This window comes from Mangifera indica, unplaced genomic scaffold, assembly GCF_011075055.1.
Source record: "Mangifera indica cultivar Alphonso unplaced genomic scaffold, CATAS_Mindica_2.1 Un_0017, whole genome shotgun sequence".
Lineage (NCBI taxonomy): Eukaryota > Viridiplantae > Streptophyta > Magnoliopsida > Sapindales > Anacardiaceae > Mangifera > Mangifera indica.
The window spans coordinates 363,941-370,788 of record NW_025401109.1 but is presented as its reverse complement, the minus strand read 5'-3'; the positions used below and the strand labels follow the sequence as shown (position 1 = coordinate 370,788).

The following is a 6,848-nucleotide window of genomic DNA, read 5'->3' as shown; positions in this document are numbered from 1 at the left end:
AGAAACTAGAAAAACCAGAATATCTTTAATATTACAACCACTAAATAATCACAATAACCTAGTTTTGAGTGCCTTATTAAATATTCAAATAATATCTCTTTGTATGATTGAATATTATTCAATTACATATTATTTAAATATCTAATTACATATCATTTAAATATATTATCAGACACTCAAATCGAGCTATGCATAATTTTATTGTATAAATATTTTATTTGGAATCATCAGCATTAAACTAGCTTGAAATAACTGGAATACTTTGTTCGTTCCTGAAAAAATTATCAGGATCAACCTTACTCTTGATCTTCACCAACCGCTCGAAATTTCCCTGGAAATACTTGATTCCATAAGCTCTTCCTTCCAAGTAGCTCCCATTTCCATTGTGATTGATCCCCAAATCAATATCTTTGTAATTCAGAAACGCCTGTCTTGGATTCTTCGACACAAATGGAGTCATCTGGCTATAAAGCTCCCGAATCAACCCCAAATGAAAGTTTTCCGCCTCAGTCCCTGATTGATTCCAGGCCACTAGGTACTAAATCTTCCATAAGTTTTCAGTTCTATGCGGAAATGGGTTCGCCTCCGCCGCAATCTCCTCCATTCGACCCCCATAAGGATTGAATTTCAGTGCTGGTATCTCTAGTTCAGTCATTTTCTTCCAAATTCCTTCCAGGCCGTCTTTAGGAATTGGCTTCTTCACATAATCCGACTTTATCTTAAAGAAAGTCAGCCCTGGCGCACGATTTAGTAAAACACTTGTCGAAGTTCCGGACGGAAACTCTCCCCAAAAAACAACTGATTCAAGCCAGCTCGATTTGATGCAGTCCGACTGAGTTAACCCCAGTTGAGGAAAGCTCTTGTACATGATTGAAAGAAGTTTATCAGAGCTGCCGAGATAAAAACCCCAGAAGTTTCCAATCTCAGTCTTATTAACTACGTCTAATGCAAGCCGCACGAAGAGCTCTTCAGGAAGTTTGTAAGTGACGTGTTGCCATTGATCCACAATCTCAGTTAGATTGTGTGATTCTAGAGTTCTTATTACTAGAAATGAAGTCACTGTTTCCGGAACCGGAACGAGATTGATTTTATAAGCGATGATGACTCCGTGCTGAGACTTTCCTATTACTACGATTTAGTTAAGAAATTATAGAAACCAAACCCTAGATCATGAGATTAAGTCAGAGACGAGAGAGAGCAAATGAAAGAGAAGAAAAGTCTGGAAGAATAAGAAAACTGTTTTTATTAGAAAATGAACAGCAACAAACCAAATATTTTCGCGGGTTTTATAGTCAAGGGGCACAATCACACTTGGCCCCTTGGCCATTTACAAAAGAGCCGCAAAGCATAGAAATATTACAAATTTACTCAAGGCACAGACACATTACAGAAATAGCATTTTCACCCTTACATGACAACATCCTCCCTTGAACTCAACCTTCTCTACTTTCCAATAGTACTCCAACATCCCCTTGTAAACTTGACTTTCTTCAGACTTCAAGAGTTCTTTAGTGGCAGGTAGTGAAACGGATGGCATCTTTCAGTTTGGACAGTAATAGTTCTTTTTCTCTCTTTGTTTTTTTTGTCATTTTGTTTCTTTCTTCTCTCCCTTTTTTTTAATCTGTTTTTTTAATCATTTTTTTTCAATTTTTGTTCGTTCTGCTCTCCTTTTTTTTTCTTTTTTTAAAATCATTTTTTCTCAATTTTTTTTTCTTTTCTTTCTTCTCTCCTTTTTTTTAATTTGTTTTCTTTTCTTTCTTCCCTCCTTTTTTTTTTAATCATTTTTTTCATTTGTTTTCTTTTCTTTCTTCTCTCCTTTTTTTTTTTTTTTAAGATTGAAGAATTAGAGAGATATACCTGACTCATGGCTTGAGATTGCACTTCTGATTTACCTAGTGCATCCTAAAATTTTAAGAAACAACACAACAAAATAGTTAAAACAAGCAAATCACACATGGAGAAGGTAACCTCCAGTAGTTTATTTTTTTTTGGAATGACAACATTTCTGCCTCAGAGTCTTCACCTGTACTTGAAAGGCTGCATTAGTAACAAGGCATTTAACAACAAAAAAAAAAAAAACAGGTAAGATCACAAATTAGTATTAGGCAACAGCCTAAGTGACAATGCACCCAGCCAAAAATTGGCTAAGCCGAAAAATAGGTTTAACAGCCTAGGTGCTTGTACTTAAGCGTGGGTATTGGAGACTCAAATAAAAAGAAAGAAAAAGAGTCCCACATCTAATGAATACAACATAAAAGAGTGGTATATAAATGTTGTGGATTAGACCTTAAGACAAACCAATTGGTTTTATGTAATATGAGTTTCAATCTTCACACTTGTAAACCCAATATATATTTCCCACACTCCGAAACTAGCTCCTCCGAAACCTCTAATACCTCAAAATGAATCCTCCCCCATGGATTTTCTATCCGGAAGCCTCCTATGAGCATCAACAAGCCTTGCATCGAGGATATTATCGACAGTGAGCCCGTATTTTCTCATCATATTGCTATATCCTGTTCCACCAATGTGTCCACCAACACTAACGCTGGGACAAACCCCATCCAGGAAGCCATAAGTTTTACTTTTCTCCACAATTTTAAAATAAACTTTTCCAAGAATTGCCCCCGTCTGAACCCAGGCACTGTTGTTTTCAATGTCAACATCAATGGCGTGAAGATTAAACATGTCAAGGACGAAGAAAGGGACTGCAGAGATATAAGATAAGCCCTTGAAGTCATGGCTGTCGCTTCTGATTTTCATTTGCAGGCCATGTTTCCAGGCACAAATGACTGCAACCTGGACGTGGGATTCATGCAGTGTAGTGATGATAAGGAAAGGTTTGAGAGTTGAAGTTGAGTTGAAACGAAGATTCTGGATGTAGGATAGCCATACGGAGGAAAACAAGGTGTTTTGTGGGGTGAAAATGGCGGGGGAGATTGGATGGGAAGGCTGAGAATTATTGAGAAGACAATGGAGGAAGTTTTCATGAACAGAATCTGAAGTTGCCCGCCATGAAAAAGATGAAAAGAGGATGAGAATTATTGAAAAGAATGAAAGTTTTGGCGTATTTGTGATTTTTTCTATTGGAAAGCAAATCAGAATCATTGGATAGGAATCAGAATTATTGGAAAGCAAATCAGAATTATTAGAAAGCAATCAGAATTATTGAAAAGCAAATCAGAATCATTGGATAGGAATTAGAATTATTGGAAAGTAAATCAATCATTGATACACACTAATCTTGTTATTCCATACTTAGAACTTATTTTGTATAATCTTTATTTTATTGATTTTATTTCCTTAGATAAGTCTATTTTACAGTATAAAATCATGCTTTGTAATTTGTAAAGACATACCAATATACAATTTCTTTCTTCACTTATTCTTGAGCTATCTAATCAATCCTTGATTGAATCATCTCTACTCACTCATAATTTTGGCATGGTATCAGAGCAGGTTTGAAAATCGAGCACTCTTCCTATCATTCCTCCTTCATGGAGCAATCTCTTTGCTGTCGTATTACATTCCTCCTTCTTTTCTTTGCCTAAAATTCCATCCTGGCATCATCTCATTTGCTCTCCAGGAAAACTGCCTACTGAACTCTGTACTTTTTATTTTTACGGTTGCAAATTATTACTTGCAAATTGACTACTTTCATACTCTCTTTCTTTGAAACTGTTGAAGATTTTTGTTGGCACATGCAGGAAGAGCAATCGTCCCACAAGCCATCCAACTCCACACATTTAGCTATGTTTTTTTTTCCAGTCTACAACTTCTCCATAATCTGCAGAAAAGGAAAAAACATTGATTGGCTCTAATTTCTTCTATAGAACAAATGACAGCACCTGGCAACACACAAAGCAGACCCTCATCACCTACACAAGATTCTGAAATGCTGCAAGGTTCTGAACCAAATCATGCATCCCAGCAGACGTTCCATATCATTCCCACAAACAAAAATAAGCCAGAACCTAGAGATATGTTATATGCTCCTCCTTCAGATGGACCAGAATTTGTGTTAGTCAAACAAACACTGACTAGAGTCAAAAACTATACTTAATTGGCAAGAGATTTCAGACGAGCCTTAATTACAAAAGACAAAATTGGGTTCATTGATGACACTATTCTCATACCATCTGAACTTAATCTTATGCGCTTTTGAACTCGATGCAATACTTTGGTGAGAGCATGAATTAGCAATAGTATATCTGTAGAAGTAGCTGTTGGACTTCCACTTACAAAAGACGCCGGAGAACTATGGGCATATATCAAGGACATGTATGACACACTGGACTTTGCAAAAATATATACAATAAGACAAAACCTTGCTGGAATCAAACAAGGAAATCGGTCAGTGACTTCATATTTCAATCAGCTCTCCGCAGTGTGGAATGAACTCGATGTCATCGAGGAATTGATTGTGGCTCCACCAGAAACGTTACGATAGATTCAGTGAAGCTGACGTGATTTCTGATGGGATTGAATGAAAGTTTTATGGCATTTAGAACCCAAGTACTTACTACTGTCGAACCACCTTTACTCCAACGAGTCTTTCAACTTGCCATCCAAGACGAAAGTCAGCGAAGTATAGGACAAGAAGAGACTGGTACAACGACACATTCAACGTATCAAAACAGAGGAAACATGGTGAAGGTAGCTCAAATGACCTAGGGCATGCAAATTTTTTCCCTTTATATGAAAAGGTAAACAACCCAGATACATTTAAGGAATCACAAAATGTGTCCTAAACAAAAAGGCAAGTTATACTATGATCACTATAAGCGGCGCAATCATACTATTGACATATGCTGGAAATTACATGGTCACCCTGGGTTCAATAAATTCAAGCCAGAAAGGTCCACAACAAACCAAGTAACTTCAGCTCCAAACAATCCAATCTCACCTCTGATCAATACAACCAGCTGGTTCAATTGTTACGCCAATTTTCAAAAGGCAACGATGCTTCCGCCTCATATGCAGGTACTACTTTATGCCTTAATGCTTTTATTTCTGCAAATGTTTGGATTATAGATTCAAGGGCTAATGACCACATTATATGCTCCTCTAACCTCTACACCAATAAAAAACATTTATCATCACCTACAACTGTCAAATTATTGAATGGGACCACAATTCATGCCACACAAATAAGAGATGTTCAATTAGGCAGCCTTATACTCAAGAATACCTTATGCATTCCTACATTCCATTTTAACCTTATCTTCGTATCCAAAATTTGTGCAGACAATAATTGTACCCTAACCTTTTTCCCTACTTTGTGTACCTTTCAGGACCATTTAACTAAGAATCTGATGGGCTTGGGTAAACTACAACATGAGTTATATTACTAGACACCAATTACTACAAATTTAATGTTATCCAATAAAGTTTGTATTACTTTTCCATCTTCATTTTTTAATACAAATAAAACCTCATTTATTTCTCACCAAAGATTAGGTCACAGTAATACTATTCCATATCCTACTTATCCCATTTGTCCCCTTGTAAAACAGTCTTGCACCAAATTCCTGTATAGTACATCTACTACCACCAAAATATTTGATTTAGTACACATGGATGTTTGGGGTCCCTACAACACACCTAACTATGATGGTTCCAAATATTTTCTTACCATAGTAGATGATTTTCTCGGGCTATGTGGCTTTATCTCATGAACTCTAAAGCCCAAACACACTCTTACCTCTTACAATTTGTGACTATGGTTCAAACACAATTCCAAACCAAAATTCGATGCATTTGCACAGATAATGCTCGAGACTTCTTTAATCACCTCACCACATCCTTCCTAGACTTCCACAGCATACTTCATGGAAGCTCTTGTTCTTACACACCTTAAAAAAATGGTGTTGTAGAACGAAAGCACAAACATCTTTTAGAAGTAGCTCGTGCCCTGAAACACCAAGCTCATATTCCTTCTCATTTTTGGGGCGATTGTGTGGTCACGACAACCTATCTGATAAATAGAATGCCCATAAAAGTCTTAGGTGGTAAAACACCTTTTGAACTTCTGTTTGGCAAATCACCAACCATCCAACATTTAAGGGTATTTGGGTGTCTTTGCTATGCCACAAAACTACAACATTTAGACAAATTTGATACTAGAGCAACACGTTGTGTCTTTATGGGTTACCCTATATTACAAAAGGGGTATCGTTTGTATGACATTGAGGGAAACAGATTTTTCATTAGTAGAGATGTCATATTTCATGAAGACATTTTTTCCTTTTCTAATATGGCTTTAGATACAGTTCTATCTTCTCAGCCTTCAGTCATGGTAGATGACACTCCTCTTGGTTCCTCAAAATATGCCATTATCCTAGCTATAAATATATTCCCTGACTCTTCTTTCACTAAACCTGCCTCTATAGTGGAATCTGATTCGCTTTCAATAGTTCCTGCTTCTGAGCCCACAACAATTGTTCTAACTACAACACCTCAAGTTAGGCGATCTATTTGAACAATCAAACCACTAATTTGGAGTACAGATTATGTCAGCATGACCTCCTCTGAGTCTGTAAAACCACACTGTATTTCTTAATTTGTCAGTTATGACAGACTTTCTTTTGCACACAAAGTTTATATTAGCCATATTTCTAAGCACCGTGAGCCTGAGACATACTCTGAGGCTGTTCAGTCTCCTCATTAGTGACAAGCTATGGTCGATGAGCTCCAAGCCTTGTCCCTTAATCAAACTTGGGAACTTGTTCCACGACCACTACACAGACAACTTATAGGATGCAAATGGGTTTTTAAAATCAAGTACTGTGCAAATGGATCAATCGAGCACTACAAAGCTTGATTGGTAGCTAAAGGATTCACCCAGC

At 36.9% G+C, this 6,848-nt stretch overlaps 1 pseudogene; it reads right to left on the bottom strand.

Annotated features, from left to right (window-relative positions):
* Positions 1–238: 238 nt before the first annotated feature.
* On the bottom strand, positions 239–4,281 carry LOC123205852 (annotated as a pseudogene).
* Positions 4,282–6,848: the final 2,567 nt, after the last annotated feature.